The sequence below is a fragment of the Aquarana catesbeiana genome, linkage group LG02 (assembly GCF_042186555.1).
Source record: "Aquarana catesbeiana isolate 2022-GZ linkage group LG02, ASM4218655v1, whole genome shotgun sequence".
NCBI lineage: Eukaryota > Metazoa > Chordata > Amphibia > Anura > Ranidae > Aquarana > Aquarana catesbeiana.
This window is the reverse complement of record NC_133325.1, coordinates 209,251,520-209,276,008: the sequence shown is the minus strand read 5'-3', so window position 1 is coordinate 209,276,008 and position 24,489 is coordinate 209,251,520.

Here is a 24,489-nt window from a genome sequence, read left to right as displayed (position 1 = left end):
GGTTACCAGGGTCCACAGGGACTAAGAATCATGCAGAGTAAACAGCTAGAGAAACAGCTATCTATGTGAGCAGGATGGATCAAGGGTGACATTAACACCAGACAGAAAGGGACATTTTCATGTTAAGTTGTGGGATGAATTTGGGGTCAAGCACTACAACTATTAGAGTCAAAAACAGAGAAATGAGAATTAAAACAGAATACTTTATATGTTGTCAGAGAGGGAAGATGGGATGAGCACTCTGGCTGCCCGTCTGATCATAGAAGTTAGATATAAAAGATATCTGAACAAAATAAGGAATGCAGAATTTAAGGCAGGGAAATATTAAAGAGTTAAAAGAAAGTGAGAGAATGATATGCATGTGTTGTGTACAAATGGGAAAAAAGTAAGCGATTTAAGAGAGATATTGGTGTATGTGTGTGCGAATGCTGGGACCTTTAGTTCTATTGCTTGTGTGTGTCATGTACGCATATGTGACCCCCTCCTTTGTGCTCTCATGAACGAATGTGGCTAGGATGAGAGGTCAGTGATAAGCTGGAAGGACACCATGCCAATTCCATTTTTTTTTAGACAAAACATTTATAACAAAATGTGCCGGGTTAACGAATCTAATGGTAAACAATGTGATCACAATTATTTTGAATCTGTTTTCCAAACATGGTAAAATGAAGGTTACATTTAACCGTGTATTACACAAATTGAATATCCTTTGATAGTGGAAACAGTGCATTTAAAAAAGGGAAATTAAGTAAAATTAAGTAATAATGAGTATTAATTTCTAATATGAGTTTAACAATTTTATTAATAATATAGATATATTGAAACTGGTTTAGAGAACCTTTGGTTGTAAATGAAATCCAGGTTATTGGGGAAAAAATGGGATTAGTTTAGATTAAGATAACAATTTTGTAATTTTACATTTATTCAATAAGCCCTTATTGAGAGAAAAAAAGATTAAGATAAAGTTGTTATTTGGAATACAGCTGCCATAATATTTAACAAAGCCAAGATGGATGGGATACATAAGAAGTTTTTCTTTTGATAATAACTTGATGTGCAGTCCAAGATATGAGAGTAATGCCCCGTACACACGGTCGGATTTTCCGATGGAAAATGTCCGATCGGAGCGTGTTGTCGGAAATTCCGACCGTGTGTGGGCTCCATCGGACATTTTCCATCGGATTTTCCGACACACAAAGTTGGACAGCAGGAGATAAAATTTTCTGACAACAAAATCCGTTGTCGGAAATTCCGATCGTGTGTACACAAATCCGACGGACAAAGTGCCACGCATGCTCAGAATAAATAAAGAGATGAAAGCTATTGGCCACTGCCCCGTTTAAAGTCCCGACGTACGTGTTTTACGTCACCGCGTTTAGAACGATCGGATTTTCCGACAACTTTGTGCGACCGTGTGTAGACAAAACAAGTTTGAGCCAACATCCGTCGGAAAAAATCCTAGGATTTTGTTGTCGGAATGTCCGAACAAAGTCCGACCGTGTGTACGCCCTATTATAATAAATAAAAATTTAAATATAACAGACCCATCACATCAAGTCCACACACCCTGTTAGGATAGAGGCCATCTGCAGCCAGTTGTTTTATAGTTTTTGATGCTTTCTGGTCCATCATACAGATTGTTGATCCTTTTGTTTTTATTTTTGAAATCCAAAGCAGAATGTGTGGATTGAAATGATGTGCCCCTTTTCCTTGTAAGTACAGTGGTATAAGCAGAAGAATATTTTGGATTTATGGGCATCTCTGCATGACCGCAGGGTATTGTTATCATTTATTATAATATTGCCAGGAAAAAGTTGTCTTTTGAAACATGAAACTGGAGTTCTTACACAAACAGCATGATAGAAAACAAGCCATTGTAATATATTTATGCAAGCTGGACCCAGTAATGAAGGGTTCATCCCAATATATCAGAGCTGCAACTTTTATGCAAAGGTGCTATTAGACAAAGTTAGATATTGTTTTGGTCAAACATTTAATTTTTAATGGTCCGACGTTCTGTGCAGCAAATATACAGCTAACTAAATGTTTGTCTAATGAAAGGTTTAAAATATGAGTTTGTTTATGTACAAATCTAACAATGAAAAATGCGTACATTTGAATCCAGCCACCTTATTGCCTCTATTGGAGGAGGCTGGAGACAAAGAAAGACACGTGTGTTAAATTGATGGTGTAGGAATCAGCTGCTGTGAGCCCAGTGCAGGACACACTCCCTGAAGACCCAGATTTAAATTTTTTTGTAGATTTGAGTAAGCAGTTTATCACCCAGAAGGATACTCTGTATTCAAAGTCATTGGATCTTTTTTCCCCAGCTCAAGAAGCAGAGCTCCATGTTTTAGCAAAGCCTGTGAGCTATAAAAAGAGTGTATATTTATATAGATATTCAAGATATTGAGAGCTTTTGGTTCCATTTGAAGGGACAGAAGTTTGTTTTTATTTCGGCAGGTAAACCAATAAAGCATGCCAAGTTAATTTGATTGGCTGTTTTCAGCCTTCCAGGTTCTTGCTGAGGTAGCCATATTAACTTGCACACATGAAAGCAGACCAGGTGACTAGGGATGAGCCGAACACCCCCCTGTTCGGTTCGCACCAGAACATGCGAACAGGAAAAAAGTTCGCTCGAACACGCGAACACCGTTAAAGTCTATGGGACACGAACATGAATAATCAAAAGTGCTAATTTTAAAGGCTTATATGCAAGTTATTGTCATAAAAAGTGTTTGGGGACCTGGGTCCTGCCCCAGGGGACATGGATCAATGCAAAAAAAAGTTTTAAAAACGGCCGTTTTTTCAGGAGCAGTGATTTTAATAATGCTTAAAGTCAAACAATAAAAGTGTAATATCCCTTTAAATTTCGTACCTGGGGGGTGTCTATAGTATGCCTGTAAAGGGGCGAATGTTTCCTGTGTTTAGAACAGTCTGACAGCAAAATGACATTTGGAAGGAAAAAACTCATTTAAAACTACTCGCGGCTATTGCATTGCCGACAATACACATAGAAGTTCATTGATAAAAACGGCATGGGAATTCCCCCCAGGGAAACCCCGAACCAAAATTAAAAAAAAAAAAAATGACGTGGGGGGGTCCCCCTAAATTCCATACCAGGCCCTTCAGGTCTGGTATGGATATTAAGGGGAACCCCGGCCAAAATTTAAAAAAAAAATGACGTGGGGTTCCACCTAAATTCCATACCAGACCCTTCAGGTCTGGTATGGATTTTAAGGGGAACCCCGCGCCAAAAAAAAAAAAAAAAACGGCGTGGGGTCCCCCCAAAAATCCATACCAGACCCTTATCCGAGCACGCAACCTGGCAGGCCGCAGGAAAAGAGGGGGGGACGAGAGTGCGGCCCCCCCCTCCTGAACCGTACCAGGCTTATGCCCTCAACATTGGGAGGGTGCTTTGGGGTAGCCCCCAAAACACCTTGTCCCCATGTTGATGAGGACAAGGGCCTCATCCCCACAACCGTGGCCGGTGGTTGTGGGGGTCTGCGGGCGGGGGGCTTATCGGAATCTGGAAGCCCCCTTTAACAAGGGGACCCCCAGATCCCGGCCCCCCCCCTGTGTGAAATGGTAAGGGGGTACTTACCCCTACCATTTCACTAAAAAACTGTCAAAATAGTTAAAAATGACAAGAGACAGTTTTTGACAATTCCTTTATTTAAATGCTTCTTCTATCTTCCTTCATCTTCTTCTTCTTCTGGTTCTTCTGACTCTTCTGGTTCTTCCTCCGGCGTTCTCGTCCAGCATCTTCTCCGCGGCGTCTTCTATCTTCTTCTCCTCGGGCCGCTCCGCACCCATGGCATTGGGGGGAGGCTCCCGCTCTTCTTTTCATCTTCTTCTTCATCCTCTTCTCTTCTTTTCTTCTGCGGGCCGCTCCGCATCCATGCATGGAGGGAGGCTCCCACTGTGTGACGGCGTCTCCTTGTCTGACGGTTCTTAAATAACGGGGGGCGGGGCCACCCGGTGACCCCGCCCCCCTCTGACGCACGGTGACTTGACGGGACTTCCCTGTGATGTCACGGGGAATGCCACAGGGAAGTCCCGTCATGTCCCGTGCGTCAGAGGGGGGCGGGGTCACCGGGTGGCCCCGCCCCCCGTTATTTAAGAACCGTCAGACGAGGAGACGCCGTCACACAGCGGGAGCCTCCCTCCATGCATGGATGCGGAGCGGCCCGCAGAAGAAAAGAAGAGAAGATGAAGATGAAGAAGATGAAGAAGAGAAGAGGATGAAGAAGAGGATGAAGAGAAGAGCGGGAGCCTCCCCCCCAATGCCATGGGTGCGGAGCGGCCCGAGGAGAAGAAGATAGAAGACGCCACGGAGAAGATGCTGGACGAGAACGCCGGAGGAAGAACCAGAAGAGCCAGAAGAACCAGAAGAAGATGAAGGAAGATAGAAGAAGCATTTAAATAAAGGAATTGTCAAAAACTGTCTCTTGTAATTTTTAACTATTTTGACAGTTTTTTAGTGAAATGGTAGGGGTAAGTACCCCCTTACCATTTCACACGGGGGGGGCCGGGATCTGGGGGTCCCCTTGTTAAAGGGGGCTTCCAGATTCCGATAAGCCCCCCGCCCGCAGACCCCCACAACCACCGGCCACGGTTGTGGGGATGAGGCCCTTGTCCTCATCAACATGGGGACAAGGTGTTTTGGGGGGCTACCCCAAAGCACCCTCCCAATGTTGAGGGCATGTGGCCTGGTACGGTTCAGGAGGGGGGGGGGGCCGCACTCTCGTCCCCCCCTCTTTTCCTGCGGCCTGCCAGGTTGCGTGCTCGGATAAGGGTCTGGTATGGATTTTTGGGGGAACCCCACGCCGTTTTTTTTTTTTTTTTTTGGCGCGGGGTTCCCCTTAAAATCCATACCAGACCTGAAGGGTCTGGTATGGAATTTAGGGGGAACCCCACGTCATTTTTTTTTTTAATTTTGGCCGGGGTTCCCCTTAATATCCATACCAGACCTGAAGGGCCTGGTATGGAATTTAGGGGGACCCCCCCACGTCATTTTTTTTTTTCTTAATTTTGGTTCGGGGTTTCCCTGGGGGGAATTCCCATGCCGTTTTTATCAATGAACTTCTATGTGTATTGTCGGCAATGCAATAGCCGCGGGTAGTTTTAAATGTGTTTTTTCCTTCCAAATGTCATTTTGCTGTCAGACTGTTCTAAACACGGGAAACATGCGCCCCTTTACAGGCATACTATAGACACCCCCCAGGTACGAAATTTAAAGGGATATTACACTTTTATTGTTTGACTTTAAGCATTATTAAAATCACTGCTCCTGAAAAAACGTCCGTTTTTAAAACTTTTTTTTGCATTGATACATGTCCCCTGGGGCAGGACCCGGGTCCCCAAACACTTTTTATGACAATAACTTGCATATAAGCCTTTAAAATTAGCACTTTTGATTTCTCCCATAGACTTTTAAATTGTGTTCCGCGGCATTCGAATTTGCCGCGAACACCCCAAATTGTTCGGTGTTCGGCGAACTTGCGAACAGCTAATGTTCGAGTCGAACATGAGTTCGACTCGAACTCGAAGCTCATCCCTACAGGTGACTAAGGATGCTGCATTTACAGCCCTGGACACTTGATGGGTCTGTGCAACTCACAGATTCCACCCTAGTTCTGGCCCAGTATAGCTGGGATTAATAATTCAACTTTAAGGACCCCAGAACGAGAAGAACAAGTGGTCCACAGGGGGCAACTTCTTATGAAACAGGACTTTGGGAAAGGTGATCATTTATGTCTGCCAGCCACTCTTTTCCCTCCAGCTTGACACATGGACCGTGTCATCAGTCACAAGCAGTTATGGCTGCCTTAGTAAATGAGCGTGACATAGAGCCAGGGTTCACCACAGTTGTTTTTATAACATACCACTTCTTGTTTTAGCTGTTACCAAAGGTGTTACCAAAAGCTGAACATCCCTTCCAGAGATTACAAAAAGATATATCCAGATGCCCAAGTTAGGATCTTACGAGTATGCATTTTGTCTGTATGGACATGTTTTTTGGATGTCCAGTGGAAAATGCTACTGCAAAGGCCACAGTAAAAAGTGTTATCAGAAGTAGTTTGTAAGTACAGAGTGCCAGAAAGTGCAGAGAGTAACAGGGGAAATCATTTTTTATAGGAGAGTCCTTACTAGAAGTTTTGAGGTTTTATTTTTACACCCCCTACTGTCTACAATGTAGTGGACAAAGTAGAGTAAGAAACTAGAAAACTTTTGCCTGAATGTTTTCTTATATTTTATGAAGCCCCTAAGGGGGATGTTGGACTCTCTCCCTATGGGATTTTGTTTGGGAGTGTGTAACTCACTAGCTTATATTTTGTCTCAGCAGCTGAAGTCCTCCATTCGGATCTCACAGAGAATGTTGCTGATCTTTTAAGGTTTTTGACATACTCATTTTTGTTTTCTCCCCAATTCCAGATCCTAAAAGTTTGGAAGGATCTAAAACTAAAGCCAGGTGACTTTTGGATTGTTAAGAGACATTTATATATAAGGAAATGTTTGGAGACTCAATACAGCATCTATTTCATGTACAGTTTTTGCAAAACTTGAAGGAAAAGTCACCTGGATCCACACCAGACACTGCAAAAATGACTAAATTAAAGAAATCTCTGTGTTTGATTTGTTTCCCTCTTGTGATCACAGTCTGGGGTACTTTTTGATTCAATCACTTTAATTGTAAGGGATATATATATATATATTTGAAAAGTAGTTTAGCCATGTTGAAGTCATATTTGTCTTTTGTACGTCTTCCATTTTATGTAGAATTGTCTGTGTTTACATATGCTGATAAGTCAGCATGCCCACAATTCAGCTAGAAGGCCATTCTGGCCACAGGAGTGTACAACCAGTATTCTGTAAATATGTCTTATCAATCATTTGTTTTTCACAATGAAAAGTCATTTGGTAATGAAAAAAGTTGCTTGGCTATTATTTTCTCCACAATGGAGGTTTTTTTTGCCTCTTTGGCCAGGACTACCTCCACCTAAGCGTGTGGAGGTTCCAGGTAAAAAGTTATAGCAGGTATGGTTTGTGATCAAAATATTGATCAAAAGAGAGGAGACTGTAATGGAAATTTGTACGTTCTGTATATAATTGTATTCTATTTTGTATGTATTGCACACTGCCCTCACTGTACACACAGCACTAATAATGTTTTCAGTAAATGTTTACATTCTTTCGAGTCCTGATTAGAATTAGCCTGCCTATGTAACGCCCCTTGTTACCATAAACGTACAATTGTAATATTAATGTGATCCCTATTAATGTAAAAACCTTCAATTGCGTCATAATAAAGCAGAACAGTTATTTGGAAAGATGCTGAGCGTATCTTTTTTGTCTGTTCCCTACTGCAGTAGTTATTATTAATTTGGAACCACTAATCAATATGAGGATAGGAGTTGCCTATCATCAATTTAACCAAGTCATCTCGTTACTGGTCAGATAATGTATAATTTGTATGTAATTCCATTGTGAGATCTGGGGAGGGTGACTGTCTTTGTTTATTTCATCTCTTGATAAAAGTTTCCCATTTTTAAAGAAGTGTTTGACCAGAATTTCTTTATGTGGCCATGAATTAGTAAGAACATTTTTTTTCTGTACCTGGGATAAAGTCTGGGTTGTTTCTTAGTGGTGTTAGAGGACTCATCCAAGGAGATGGGTTGTTCTTTTTATAGGTGTTAAGAAATGTTTCTAGTGTGGGACCTATGAGGGGATGAGCTTTAATATTTTTTGTGTGGTATGTTGGGCGAATCCATGGAAGATAATTTATTTGGTGGGAGAATAGTGTTTGCTCTAGTGTAACCGAGTCATTAACTGTATGATGGATGTTCCAGTCTACTATTCGTGTCAGAAGAGCAGCTCGGTGATATTTTTGAAGGTCCGGAAGTGCTATCCCCCCTTTGTTTTTGGGTAAGTTTAGTCTGGTAAACTTGATTCTGGGAGGTTTGCTCCTCCAAATAAAGGTAGAACATGCTTTGCGGAAGGAAGTAAAGAATGATGTTGGCAGTCTGATGGGAATTGTTTGCATAACATACAGAAATCTAGGTAGAATTGTCATCTTGATCAGAGAAGCTCTACCAAAACAAGATATGTTTAGAGAATTCCATCTTTTTAGATCATCTTGTGAGTCTTTTAAAATGGGTAAAAATTTGAGTTTAAAGAGGTCATTTAAATTTGTAGGGATTTCGGTTCCAAGATATGTTATACTTTGTTTGGCCCACGAGAAGGGGAAGTTTTTTTACATAAGTCTACTGAATTTGGGGGTAATGTGATATTAACCACCTCAATATAGGGCACTTTCACGCCCTTCCTTCCCAGTCCAATTTTCAGCTTTCAGTGCTCTCTCACTTTGAATGACAGTTACTCAGTCATGCTACACTGTACCCAAATGAAATTTTTATCATTTTGTTCCCATAAATAGAGCTTTCTTTTGGTGGTATTTATTCACCACTTCATTTTTTATTTTTTGTGATATAAGCGAAAAAAGAGTGAATATTTTGAAAAAAAAAAAAAAAAAAATTTTTCTACTTTCTCTTTTAAAAGAAACCAAAAAAATTTAATTTTGTTGAAAATTTAGGCACAAATGTATTCTACCACATGTCTTTGGTAAAAAAATCCTGATAATTGTATGATCATTGGTTTGTGTGAAATATAGAGTCTACAAGCCATGCTATGCATTATTGAAAATGTATCAATCCTAATGCACTGATGGCCTAATGCACTGATCTAATTTCTTGAGGCCCTATAATGTCAGGACAGTACAATAACCCCCCAAATGACCCCTTTTAGGAAAGAAGACAGTCTGAAGTATTTAGTAAGAGGCATAGTGAATTTTTTGAAGTTGAAATTTTTTCCCCACAATGCTTTGGAGAATTAAGAAATATAGATTTTTTTTCTCTTCACTAAATTGTCATATTTACAAGTTATTTCTCACACACGGTGCAGGCATAATTGCAATTACAACCCAAAATACATTCTGCTATTCGTCCTGAGTATGGCGATACCCCATGTGTGAGACTTTTCCACAGCCTGGCCACATACAGAGGCCCAACATCCATATAGCACCATCAGGCGTTCTAAAGGCATAAATTACACATTTCATTTCCTGAGTACCTATCACATTTTTGAAGGCCCTGGAGCACCAGGACAATGGAATTACCCACAAAATGACCCCATTTTGGAAAGAAACTAATCCAATGTATATTCTATGAGGCATAATGAGTCTTTTGAACATGTCATTTTTTTCCACAAGTTTTTGGAAAATGTGGAAAGAAAACGAAAACCTATTTTTTTCTCACAAAGTTGTCAATTTAGAAGATCTTTCTAACACATAGCATGTACATAGCCAAAATGACACCCCAAAATACATTCTGCTATTCGTCCTGAGTATGGCGATACCCCATGTGTGAGACTTTTCCACAGCCTGGCCACATACAGAGGCCCAACATCCATATAGCACCATCAGGCATTCTAAAGGCATAAGTTATACATTTCATTTCCTGAGTACTCATCACATTTTTGAAGGCCCTGGAGCACCAGGACAATGGAATTACCCACAAAATGATCCCATTTTGGAAAGAAAACAACCCAATGTATATTCTATGAGGCATACTGAGTCTTTTGAACATGTCATTTCTTTCCACAAGTTTTTGGAAAATGTGGAAAGAAAATGAAAACCTATTTTTTTCTCACAAAGTTGTCAATTTAGAAGATCTTTCTAACACATAGCATGTACATAGCCAAAATGACACCCCAAAATACATTTTGCTATTCGTCCTGAGTATGGCGATACCCCATGTGTGAGACTTTTCCACAGCCTGGCCACATACAGAGGCCCAACATCCATATAGCACCATCAGACGTTCTAAAGGCATAAATTACACATTTCATTTCCTGAGTACCTATCACATTTTTGAAGGCCCTGGAGCACCAGGACAATGGAATTACCCACAAAATGACCCCATTTTGGAAAGAAAACAACCCAATGTATATTCTATGAGGCATAATGAGTCTTTTGATCATGTAATTTCTTTCCACAAGTTTTTGGAAAATGTGGAAAGAAAATGAAAACCTATTTTTTTCTCACAAAGTTGTCAATTTAGAAGATCTTTCTTACACATAGCATGTACATAGCCAAAAATGACACCTCAATATACATTCTGCTACTCGTCCTGAGTATGGCGATACCCCATGTGTGAGACTTTTCCACTACCTGGCCACATACAGAGGCCCAACATGCAAGTAGCACCTCCAGGCTTCTAACACATAGCATGTACACACCAAGAATTACACCCCAAAATACATTCTGCTGAGCAAAAGGTAAAAAAAAAGCTCACCTGTGGTTTTAGCAGGCAGGAATGCCGTTCCAGAACAGCCAAAGCATTTGTCCAGACAGCCAAAGGAAATGTCCAGGAATTGTCCAAGCAGCAGACAGATATGGAAAAGTATGAACATGGTTCAGTACAGTCCAAGGTTTAGCAGGCAGTTCAGGTAACAGGCATAGGCATGGCCAGTCCAGGTGGCAGGCAAAGGCATGGCAAGGTCATGTGGCAGGCAAAGGCATAGCAAGGTCATGTGGCAGGCAAAGGCATGGCAAGGCCATGTGGCAGGCAAAGGCATGGCAAGGTCATGTGGCAGGCAAAGGCATGGCCAGTTCAGGTGGCAGGCAGAGGCATGACCAGTTCAGGTGGCAGCAGGCAGCACTTTGTACATTGGACCTTGGTCAGGCAAGACCTGAGGACAGGGGTAGAGGCTTCTTCCCACCCAAATCTCTATGAAGCCTCCGAGTCTCCAAACCCTAATCTGAGAAAACTAAAAACCCGGAGAAAAATGTTTTCTCCACTTGAAAACCTTTTCTGGAGCCCCTCACATATGTGAGACACCTGTGCTGTACAGTGGCAGGGCAAATGATCAGTTCAGGAGGCAGGCAAAAAGCATGGTCTTTTAACAGTCCAGGTCAATTCACGTTGAAGGTAGAAAGATGTTTGGCAGAGGCATAGTCGTTAACAGTCCGGGTCAATTTACGTTGAAGGCAGAAACATGTTTGGCAGAGGCATAGTCGTTAACAGTCTGGGTCATTCACAGAAATGGCAGATAGTGGAAAAAAATCATCTTCACTGTACTAATAGTGTAGTGAAGTATAATAGCTCCGATAGCATGTTCCAATACAGAGGCCTGGCTGGGAGGGACATTGGGGACAGTAGTGTCATGGCGAATTCCTCTACTTGCACACACACATTTTTTTGGGGGTTTGCGACCTGTTTGGGTAAGAGGGAGGATTTCAGGAAAGTGCCTTTCATGGATTCTGGCTAATGAATCAGAGCGAATTAGTAGAGGGGCTTGGCCTTGGGGATAGAGAAGGGCTGTGACAACGTTTTCTTGGAATTTTAGATAGGTTAGGGAACTTTGGGTGCACTTAGAAAAAATTATATATGAATTAAATAGGGCAAGTTGCATCAAATAAATGGCAACTTTCTTGTACCAAAATAGTGATCTCCTGGTGGCCAAGTAGGGCTGCATCATCTGGTCATTCATATCCACCCCCCCCATGTATAGGTTGTACTCATGCACACATTTTGGCTTCTGTATGGGGCCTCCTCTTCTCTGAAGTTCCACCAAGGTGTCATTATGTATTGTTGAAAGGATGTAGACATCTCTTTTTTTATCTCTCCACTTCACCGCTAGTACCTCTTCAGTCCGCATACTGGCCATTTCACCCTGCTGCAATTTCTTGGCGACCAATCTTTGTAGGAAGCCTTTGTGGTTGGTCCGTGCTGTCCCACAGGCCACAGTGTTCTTTAGGTACAAATGGCGGAAAAGTAGGAGACTAGAGTAGAAATTGTCTACATATAGGTGGTAACCTTTCCCAAGTAATGGTTGGATCAGCTGCCAGACAATTTTGCCACTTGTTCCCATGTAGGTAGGGCATCCAGGGGGGTTTAGCTGTCTGTCTTTTCCCTCATAAATTATAAAGTCATATGTGTAACCCGTGGCCCTGTCACACGCCTTATAAAATTTTACCCCACGTCTGGCTCTTTTACTGGGGAGGTATTGTTTTATTCCGAGTCTTCCGGTGAAGTGTACTAGGGATTCATCCACACATATATTTCTATCAGGGGTAAACATCACCTTGAAGTTGGCACAAAAAAAATTGATTAGGGGCCGAATTTTGAATAATTTATCATAACTGGGATGATTTCGAGGGAGGCATTGGGCATTGTTATTGAAGTGTAAAAATCTCATGATCATCTCATAACGGGTTCTGGGCATCAATGACGAATAGACCGGCATGTGGTGGATAGGTTGGGTAGACCAGTAGGAATGGAGTTCATTTTTTTTGTCAGCTCCATGTTGAGGGTTAGGCCAAGGAAAATGTAAAATTCTTCCATGGTGAGGGGTTTTCAAACAATAGGATGGGCATATGAGGAACTTGGATTGTTGGCTATATGTTGGCTGGTGTATAGATTACATTGCTCCACAATGTAGGTTAGGAGATCATTGGTAAAAAATTAATTAAAATAATAAAGTAGGGTTACATTTTCCGTCTGAATCTGAGGGCCTGGCTGGGCTGTAAAAAGGGGTATTACAGGTTCTACTGATGTATCGGGCAGCCATGTTGGATACAGTAGAACATCTGGGAGGCTAGTATGGGCACTGCCTCGTGGGCACTGCTGGTGGATGCCTGCCTATCCCGGAGTGCTGCGCTGCTGGTGGATGCCTGCTGGTGGATGCCCTGGAGTGCTGCACTACTGGTGGATGCCTGCATATCATCCTGGAGTGCTGGGCTGCTGGTGGATGCCTGCATATCATTCTGGAGTGGTGCGCTGCTGGTGGATGCCTGCTGGTGGATGCCCTGGAGTGCTGCACTGTTGGTGAATCTCTCCTCCTGCTCATTTCTTCTGATTCTCCTTGTTAGGATTCTATCTTCCTCTGTTTCCAACTCAGAGCCACTGCTTTCCACTGGCTCATAGTCGCTATCCGAGTCTGACGGAGAGAATTCCCTGCTACTCTCGTCCATCATACTCTGGAGTATTTGGAGAGCCTCCTCTGCACTGTAAGATCTTTTTGTCATGTTGGCGGGCAGATGTGCCAGATGGCAGGTGGCAGATGTGTCAGATGGCGGGCGGCAGATGTGCCAGATGGTGGGCGGCTGTGCCAGATGGTGGGTGGCTAGATGTGCCAGATGTTGGCGGGCAGATGTGCCTGATGTTGGCGGGCAGATGTGCCTGATCGTGGGCAGATGGCGGGTGGCAGATGTGCCAGATGGTGGGCGACAGATGTGGCAGATGTTGACAGGTGGCAGATGTGCCAGATGTTGGCGAGCGGCAAATGTGGCAGATGGCGGGCGGCAGATGTGCTTGATGGCAGGCGGCAGATGTGCCTGATGGCGGGCGGCAGATATGCCTGATGTTGGCGGGCAGATGTGCCTGATGATTGGCGGGCAGATGTGCCTGATGATGGCAGGCAGATGTGCCTGATGATGGGTGGCTGATGTGTCAGCTGTTGACAGGCTGATGTGTCAGCTGTTGACGGGCTGATGTGCCAGCTGATGATGGGCTGATGTGCCTGATCGTGGGCAGATGGCGGATGGCAGATGTGACAGATGGCCGGCGGCAGATATGCCAGATGGCAGGCGGCAGATGTGCCAGATGTTGGCGGGCAGATGTGTCAGCTGTTGACGGGCTGATGTGCCTGATCGTGGGCAGATGGCAGATGGCAGATGTGTCAGATGGCGGGCAGCAGATGTGCCTGATGGCAGGCGGAAGATGTGCCTGATGGTGGGCGGAAGATGTGCCTGATGATTGGTGGGCAGATGTGCCTGATGACTGGCGGGCAGATGTGCCTGATGATGACGGGCTGATGTGCCCGCTGTTGGCCGACAGATGTGCCCGCTGTTGGCCGACAGATGTGCCAGTTGTTGATGTTCACTGACAGGTGTTTTCACTGTTTTGGGGACACTGTGTTTTGGGGACACTAGCTGGGTGATCAGTGGGTAAACAGCAGACAAACAGCTATAAAACTCACTGATCTCCCGGCTGCAGCACAGATCTCTCTTCCTCTCCTCACTGACAGGCTCTGTGTGAGAAGAGGAAGAGATGAGAGCAGTTACAACGTTCTCTATTTACATTACATGACGACTGTGATTGGACACAGTCGTCATGTGATCAGGAGGGCCAATCACAGGGCCCTCCTGTGTTATTCTACTACTCTGTCTCTGGGGGGCACAGGCAGATCGGGATCGTGCCGCTGCGTGGGCACGTGGCGGCGCGATCTCCTGTCAAGTGCCACCCCTCCCCTATGTTTACTATACGATGGCTGTGATTACACACAGCCATCGTGCGGATCAGGAGGGCAAATCACATTGCCCTCCTGCCGTTCCGAGATGCGGCGTATCCGGGTGACACGTGCGCATCGGGATCTAGCGGTTGCGCGGGAGCGTGCCCGCGCGATCCCGCTCCTTCTGAAGGACGTTCGGGAACGTCCAGTCAGAAGGAGGAAGCTCCCACCCGGCCGTTTATGTGCAGTGGCCGGGTGGGAAGTGGTTAAGGTCACTAGATTGATTGATTGATTTTTAGGTTAGACAGTAATTGGAAGTGTTCTAGGTCTTGGATGACATTGGGTAGAGAGATATGGGGTTCTGAGAGAAAGAGAAGCATGTCTTCAGTGAAAGCTGCAACTTTATATGTGTGTTTGTGGATTTCTATACCCTTAATGTCTGGGTTGAATCTAATTTTATTTAATAGTGGTTCTAAAGTGAGGACGAACAGCAGTGGTGAAAGGGGGCATCCCTGTCTAGTGCCATTGCGAAGGGTGAAGGCGTTTGACAAGTGACCATTGACTCGAACTCGAGGTGTTGGGTTTGAGTATAGTACTTTGATATATGATCTCATTTGGGGGAAGATACCTATATGTTTTAACACTGCATCAATGTAGTCCCAGGCCACTCTGTCAAACGCCTTCTCGGCATCAAGAGACAGGAAGAATCCCTGTTTCTTTTGGGATGATAAACAGTGATTTGTGTTTATTGCTTTAATTGTATTGTCTCGTCCTTCTCTTCCCGGGATAAAACCTACTTGATCTAGGCAGATAAGGGAGGATAACAGGGGTAGAAGTCTATTTGCTAGTATTTTGGCATAAATCTTGATGTCGACATTAATCAGGGACATTGGTCTATAATTAGTAACCTGAGTCATATCTTTTCCTTCTTTTGGTATAACAGTTATATGTGCTTCCAGTAATTGTTTGGGGGATGTTGTTCAGAATATAGTGATTGAAAGGTTTTCAAAAATCTTGGCTTCAGTATGTTGGTAAATGTTTTGTAGTATTGAAGAGGTAATCCATCTGGACCTGGTGCCTTGCCTATTTTCATATCTTTTAAGGCTTTATCAAATTCCAGGCCAGATATAGGTGCCTCAAGATCTTGGGCTGTATTTTCTGATATTTGGGGTGGGCAATATTTCTCTAGGAAATTTTGAATAAGCTTTGTTCTTTTGTCTGAATTATGTGGGCATTTGGGATTAGATGGGATGTTATATAGGGTTTGGTAGTAAAGTTCGAACTGTTTAGCAATCTCCTCATTCGAAGAATGTGGTATGCCTTGTTTGTCTCTTATTTGATGAATTGTTGAAGCAACTTTCTTGTTTTGGACTGCCTTTGCAAGCAACTTTCCACTTTTATTGCCTTGTTCATAGTCTATCTTATGTCTTAAGATATATTGTCTTTTAGTTTTCATGTTCAACTCTTCTGATAGTAGAGTTCTTGCTTTTGTTAAATCTTCAAATGTAGAGAGTGCAACAGTTCTTTTATGGGTTATTTCTCATTTATGAATTTGATCCATTAATAATCTAATTTTTGATTGTTTTTCTTTCTTTAGTTTGGCTAATTTATTTATAAATTCTCCTCTCATGACGCATTTGTGTGCTTCCCACTGTGTAAGCAATGATGTCTCATCATTTTCATTTAGTGAAAAGTATTCATTTAGTTTGTCATTGAAATGTATTACATCTATAGGATCTTTCAAAACGGAGGTGTTGAGTCTCCACGTTTTAGTTATGGTAGTTTTTTCTGGGAAAGTCAGTGTTATAGTAATCGGATGATGATCGGATATAGTCATAGTTTCGATTGTTGAGTCTTTCAGTAATTCTAGGTCTGGTTGCGAAATAAAAAAGTAATCAATTCTAGAGTATTTTTGATGGACTGTAGAGAAATAGGTAAAGTCTTTCGTTTGAGGGTTTAGGGTTCTCCAGGTGTCATGCAGCATTAGTTCCTGTAGTTGGAGTTTGATTTGTTTCAACGCTCTATAAGGAAGGCTCGATGTACCATTCGAGGTATCTATGAGCGGATTTAAAGGAGTATTGAAATCTCCTCCTAAGATAAGTATGCCTGAGGCGAAATTTGTTAATAGGTCCTTTATCTTGCGAAAGAAGGTTACCTGTTTTGAATTAGGGGTGTATATGTTCGCTATTGTGATGGGATGAGAGCCTAACTTTCCTTTTAGGAATATGTATCTACCCCCTGGGTCAAGCATTGTATCGTGAATCTGAAGAGGAGTCTGTTTAGAGATCAATATTGAGACTCCTTTCGTTTTCCCTTCAGGATTAGTGGCTTGAAATGCCATTGGAAATCTTTTATCTTGCAGTTTGGGAACTTTATTAGCTTTAAAGTGAGTTTCTTGTATGCAAATGATATTTGCTTTTAGTTTGTGAAATTCATTGAGGTATTTAGTTCTTTTTTCAGGGATGTTAAGTCCTTTAGCATTTACTGAGATTAGTTTAATTGATGTTGAAATGGTCTGTTGTTTATGAATAGACATTTTGGAATTTTTCCTATATCCAAAAAAAGGGTGTTTGGGCTCAAGAGTATAGTGAAATGATATATCTTATCTGTACGTCTTATTCTAGGTCTGATATAAGTGCGCAGGATTGCAAGGGGGGGTAGGGGGTTTTCCTTCCTTGAGGAGGGGATGGGGTAGTGTTCTGGAGGTAGGTTTAGACCAGCTAGTGTACCCTATTGGAGAAGTCCGGCAGGTTCAAAGAGTGAAAAAGGTTCCACTCCTTGTGTGGGTGCTAGGTCTAAGTAGGATTGGATGTATTTCAATTATATTGTTTCTGTCTTTTTCTTTTTTTTTCTTTTTTCTTTTGTATCGTCTACCCTATATGATCCATGGCCCCTTATAAAAGAATTCCCTCACTCATCCGAATAGCTTCTCATAATGATCAGGGTTTGAATTAACCACTAAAACGCCGAAAATACTTCCAAAACTCTCTCTTCCAGCAGATAGAGGTAGACAGATAGAGATTCCTCCTACAAGAAACCTATTTCCCCAAATCATATAACCCTACATTCATCCATACCAAATATCCTAATTTTTTCTTGGCAGGAGACAAAACTAAAGGGGTGGGGATATTTTTCTCCAAAAACACCACATTCTCCCCTACGGAGGAAATCAGGGATTCAAAGGGCAGATATAATCCTTCTCTCTGGGACCCTGGAAGGAGCTTTATACACCCTTATCTCATATTACACCCCAAATCGTGGACAGGCTGCCTTCTTCAGTTCCATGATATGCAAGTGTTGGTGCAATGAACTGGAAAAAAACAACAAAAAAAACCCTAACCCACAGACTAATATATGGAAGGAAAAATCACATGTATATCTGAGTAAAAACATTAAAATATCTAGGAACATAAATATTAATTCAAGGACAGGTGCATGAGAGAGCTAAAAAAGTGTGCAAATATTTATATGTTAAAATCATATATATATATGGGAAAAGTCCAAAGGTCCAAACCAGGACAATGGGTCCACATATAGGGCAGCCTTCAGTGGGAACTAAAACCGGGTTCCTAGGTCCTGAGGAGAAGCACAAAGAAAAAGAGGCGCCTCTAGATGTAGACGTAAGAAACAATTTATTCATAATCTTGTGTCACTTACACTCACATTTAGGAAGTCATCGAGAAGTAAAAGTAGGATATCCATCATAAAAGTATCATCAGATCGGTCACAAGAACTCCTGCCTGTCTGTTGAGTGATCTGCCTGCGTGTGGAGGGACACTGCTGAGATGTTATGCCGGCCGCGGTGACAACGAGGGACCAGAACGAGGCTTGGAGTGCAGATGGATAGGATGGCGAGGAGGAATGACGTTGCAGGATTGCAAGGGGGAAAAAAAAAAAGGGGGGGGAGGGATAGGGGTGACAACGTAAGCGACGCGTTTCCTGGGCGTACGGGCTGCAATGACGTGACAGCCGCGCCCCTTCATCAAGCTGTAGATAGATAGGGATAGGGGCCATAAGAATCAAATCTAGGAGGATTGGCTGACGCCAGAGAACATTGTGATAGGGCTAAACGGAACTGGATTACGATACGTGGGAAAAAAGGAGTGGCCACAACAATAGAACCGAGATAAAGGGAAAAAACATGTGTGGCCAGGAGTGTCAGCAATAATGTATAGAAATAAAAAACTATGAATTCAGCAATGGATAATTTAAAATAATGACACATGATATGGGTAAATGGATGTAAATATATATGAATATAAATATAAAGGGTGAGGACAAGAGGACAAGGGATTATGTGAAATCTATCTATATAGCCCCGAGCAAATTCAAATCCATTACAGCTCTTCCCGCTGCACCCACCCTAATACCCTTGGTAGGCATGTACCAATGCCGAAAGGCTTTATGCAAGACTTGCCATTTCGTTCAGCATGGACAAAAGTCCTTCACCATCAAGGGTAAAACCTACATGTTGAAGGACTTTTTCAACTGCTCGTCAGACTTCGTTGTCTATGGCCTTAGTTGCCCTTGTGGGCTGATCTATGTAGGATGGACCATCAGGGCCCTTAGACAGAGGTTTGGCGAGCATAGAAGGTTTATTGAGGGTGGCACGGACCCCTATAGTGTCCCGAGACACTTTGCCATAGCCGATCAGAGCTCTACGGTAGGCCTCAAGGTTTGGGTGATCGAACAGATCCCTAAGTCTCTCCCCCCTGCCGAAAGGTTCAAGAAGCTTTGTGCTCGTGAGACTTTTTGGATCTATATCCTGGACGTTTTATCGCCAGGTGGAATTAATGAGAGCATTGAGATCACCACCATCCTGTAAATCCCACTAGTCCTTTAATATTTACTTTTCCTTCTTTCTTGTTTTTCTTCCCTATTTTTAGTATCCCCTCAATTTATGCTTGTTGATCTGGTTATGACCACTCTTGCTGAATTCTCCCATGTCATTTTAATTGCCAGCATTTTTTTATTTAATTTTTTAATTCTTATCTTAGATATCTTTTATAAATCATACACATTTTTATAATGGATTACTAATTATGTTTTGTATAACTGTTTTTTTTTTTTGCATACATGTGTATATATATCCACATAGCTTTTTGTTTGCACTATAACGTCTGCATAGTGCCTGTGTGTTTGTGTGTGTGTGGTAGTGATATGAGACTAAAAAAATATTATCCCTCCTCCATACCAATTACCATTTATTCTTCATTTATTTATTTATTTATTTATTCACCTTATCCTTTTTATTACTTCATTCCATATATCATTTTCATCCATTCATTTTTTTATTAATGTTTAGGTACCCATTTCGTACTGGCCGATCTATTTACACTGCTATTTATTTTATTTTATTATTATCTATCTATATATCTATATATATATAGATATCTAGATATATATATCTATATCTATATCTATCTATCTATCTATCTATCTATCTATCTATCTATCTATCTATCTATCTATCTATCTATCTATCTATCTATCTATCTATCTATCTATCTATCTATATATAGATAGATGTAGATATATATATATAGATAGATATATATGTATATATCTATCTATATATATATATTTCACATAATCCCTTGTCCTCTTGTCCTTACCCTTTATATTTATATTCATATATACTTACATCCATTTACCCATATCATGTGTCATTATTTTAAATTATCCATTGCTGAATTCATAGTTTTTTATTTCTATACATTATTGCTGACACTCCTGGCCACACATGTTTTTCCCTTCATCTCGGTTTTATCGTTGTGGCCACTCCTTTTTTCCCACGTATCGTAATCCAGTCCCATTTAGCCCTATCACAATGTTCTCTGTCGTCAGCGACTCCTCCTGAATTTAATTCTTATGGCCCCTATCCCTATCCATCTACAGCTTGACAAAGGGGCATGGCTGTCACGTCATTGTAGCCCGTACGCCCAGGAAACGCGTCGCTTACAAGTGACGTTATTCCTCCTCGCCCGCTATCCATCTGCGCTCCAAGCCTCGTTCTGGTCCCTTGTTGTCATCGCGGCCGGCATAACAGGAGTTCTTGTGACCGATCTGATGATACTCTTATGATGGATATCCTACTTTTACATGCCTTCTCGATTACTTCCTAAATGTGAGTGCAACTGACACAAGAATATGAATAAATTGTTTCTTACGTCTACACGTGGAGGCGCCTCTTTTTCTTTGTGCTTCTCTTCAGTGCCATGATGGCTCTCTTTCTCCTCATTTTGTGGGAACAATAATTATGGGGGGAGACGCCAATATTGCATTGGATCAGATGTTGGATAAATCGCGGAACGCTCCAGATTGCTTGGCCCCCTAAACAAAGTTTTAGGATAGCCAAACTCCTCCACACCCATGGTCTAGTGGATATTTGGAGAGAATTTAACCCAACAACTAAAGATTATATTCACTTTTCATCACCTCACCAACTTATGTGAGGATAGATCTTATCTTTTTGGCAACAACTGTCATTTCTTGTGCCTCTAAATTGTTTATTAGGGACTCTCCATTGTCTGACCACTCGATGGTTGTCCTACATATCACAAAACAGCATGATTCCACCGGCAGGTTCCGCTGGCGCCTGAATGAATCTCTATTTAGTGACCCGGTCCAATGCTCCATTCTGGATAATGATATCAGGGAGTATTTTCTGGTCAATGACAATGGGGAGGTCACTCGTGAAACCCTCTGGGCCACTCATAAAGTGGTGATAAGGGGTAAGATTATCCAAATCTCCACTAAACTTAAATGTAAACGACAGACTGATATAGCTAAGTTAGGATATGACTTTTAAAAACTCTTCAAAATCCATAAGCACAATCCCTCTTCTGAGTTACAAGCCCTACTGGAATCCAGCCACCTCTTCTTAAACCTAGTCCTAACTACCCAGACGGAAAAAATCTACGGTAGTTCAATGCCCATTTTTATCTTCAAAAAGATAAAATATGTCCCAGACTGGCAGCTAAGCTGACACCCGGAACTTAATCCTTCTTCTTCCCCAAGGTGCGTTACTCTACAGGCACACTCACGCAAAACTTGCAACAGATCATCACTGCATTTCATACTTTTACACGGAATTGTATAAAGCAAAGGTGGAATCCTGACCCCATAACCTTACCGATTTCCTGGATATGATCCCACTCTCCAGATTGAAATGGGAACATAGAACAACTCTTGAGAAACCCAAACAGAATTGGAAGTCGAATACCCCGTACACATGATCGGACATTGATTCGACATTCCAACAACAAAATCCATGGATTTTTTCTGACGGATGTTGGCTCAAACTTGTCTTGCATACATACAGTCACAGAAAGTTGGTTGGAAATTGCGAACGTCAAGAACGCGGTAACGTACAATATGTATGACGAGCCGAGAAAAATGAAGTTCAATAGCCAGTGCGGCTCTTTTGCTTAATTCCGAGCATGCGTGGAACTTTGTGCGTCAGGATTGTGTACACACGATCGGAATTTATGCGAACGGATTTTGTTGTCAGAAAATTTGAGATCCAGATCTCAAATTTTGTGCAACGGAAATTCCGATGGAAAATGTCTGATGGAGCCCACACACGGTCAGAATTTCCGACAAAAGGCTCCCATTGAACATTTTCCATCAGAAAATCTGACCGTGTGTACAGGGCATTAGGGGTTATTAAGGATCTCAAGAGAGGTTCTGTTCCGGGCCCGGATGGGTTCTCATCCTGCTACTACAAAATCTTTGCTTCCACCCTCACCCCACACCTGACGCAATTCTTTAACTCACCTCGGGAGGGCTCCATCCTAGATAGTTATGCTAAACTGGCCTTTTTCTCTGTCATTCCCAAACCAGGCAAAGAATGTACTGATGTGAGCAATTATACACCTATTTCATTTTTTAACCAAAATCACAGCCAAAAGACCATCAGCATTTATAAGTTACATTCATAAAGACAAGGTGGGCTTCATACCAGGGAGGCAGGGCCCTGACCAGATACGTAGGGCCTTAGATGTTATCTCCCTTTTGCAAACACAATGGGATGGGGTCCCCACCAGGAAGGGTTCTTACTATCGGTGGACTTACAAAAACCTTTTGACACAGTGGAGTGGCCTTATTTGTTCAAAGTCCGAAGGTTTCTCAGACGGAACTCCGACAGAATTCCATTCAAGCGTTCTTGCCTACACACGGCCAACCCAAAGTCCGACCAAAGTCCGACCATCCAGAACGCGGTGATGTACAACACTTACAATAGGACTAGAAAAAGGAAGTTCAATAGCCAGTAGCCAATAGATTCCGTCTCATACTTGCTTCACAGCATGCGTTGTTTTTGGTCCATCGGAACAGTATACAGACGATCGGTTTTCCCAATAGGAATTGGTTCCATCAGAAATATTTAGAACATGTTCCATTTCTAGGTCCATCAGAATTTTCAAAAAAAGAAGTCAGATGAGGCCTACACATGATCGGAATAGAAGATGAAATAAGAAATCATCCAGATATACATGGGGTCACATGCAGCTCCCAGGTCCATAAATGTGCCTTTTTTGCGGATGATCTACTTCTCTTCCTAACTTCCAATCTCATCACCACTCCAAATATCTTTACGACAGGGTTTTGGCATGGTTTCTGGACTCAGTTAACATGACCAGATCTATAGCATTAAATATCACCACCCCCCGTGCCTCTGGTAGAGTGGCTCAAAAATAGCTTTGTGTTTGCCTGGGACCCTATCTCGATTCCCTACTTGGGTGTCAACAGCTAGCGTTGACCCACTATACAATGCCAATTATCCCCCCATGTATAAAAAAACTAAATGAGGACCTCAACAATCGGGCATGTGGGGTCCTGTCCAGGTTGGGCAGGGTGAATTCTGTTAAAATGACCCTCCTACCTAGGCTCTTATACTTATTTTGTTCCCTTCCTATCCCAATCCTTAAATCACATCTACAAAAACTCCAATCCCAGATAATACACTTTATTTGGGGTAACAAAGGCTTTTGCTGCCCTTAGAGTGTACATTTAGAAGATGTACTCAGGGTGGCCTACGTTTGCCTGATCTCTGGAGATATTTTCAAGCAGCCCAACTCACACAATTCTCAGTCATATATTCTTTGCGAGGCAAACCAGACTGGGTTGAAATGGAAAGACAAGCAGTTCTGATGCACTTGATGGCCCGCTGTGACTCCATATATAAATCCTTATATCTGATTTCTGACTTACACCCTTTAGAGCATCTCTTCCACAACCCCAGATTCCCTATGCATCACTGACAGAGAACTCTGATAAACCATCTTTTGCATTAACCTGGGAACAGGATGTCACAGACGGGTTCTCTCGCTTTCAGAAGTGTATAGTAAATATCTTCCTCATAGAGGCAAGTGTCAAATTATCCTGGATAATGGTTCAGGAAAAGATGGACAGTGTTTTACAGTCCACTACAGAAAAATATGATATGGTCTGGGAACCATGAAATACCGCATTTGTAACTTTTTACAACATGTTTTGATCTATGCAGCTCCCTGGTGCCTAACCTCTCTCGTTCTGTACACTTTTTGTTTCATCTTTCTCCCCCCCCCCCCCCCACTTTAAACCCCCTGGGTTAATGTTTTCAAACATTTTTGTCTGGTACTATTTTTTACCATGGTAATTTTGTTAAGGATGCAACAATATGAGTATCTCAGGTATCCTGTAGACCTTTATGGCTAACATACAAAACTATTATGCTAGATAATAATATCTTTTATTTGTAAAAATCATCACTTATTTCTTACTTAGCTCACTGTGTGCTCATAATTTTTTTCATGGCTTTCAATAGGGGTTTGTTTATGTTCCATACCCTGACACACATACCATAAAACTAATGAAAGTAAATTAAACGTTGGCAGTATTGCCTCCCTCCCTTTGACAGTGTGATTCCAGAAGGGGTGTCTAGGTGCAGGGGACAATACCATTAAAGTGGTTGTAAACCCACAATAAAAAAGAAAAAATACCTGCAAGACAAAGGCATAGCATACTATCTCATTATGAAATACTTACCTTAGATCAAAACCCCTGTAGCGGTACCCATACACCACTCCGGCCAGCGACATTGCTTCCAGAGTTACTTTCGTGTATCACGGGCTCTGGCGCTGTGATTGGCCGGAGCCGCAATGACATCACTTCCGCGCGTGCATGCGGGAGCCACCAGGAACAGCACACTAG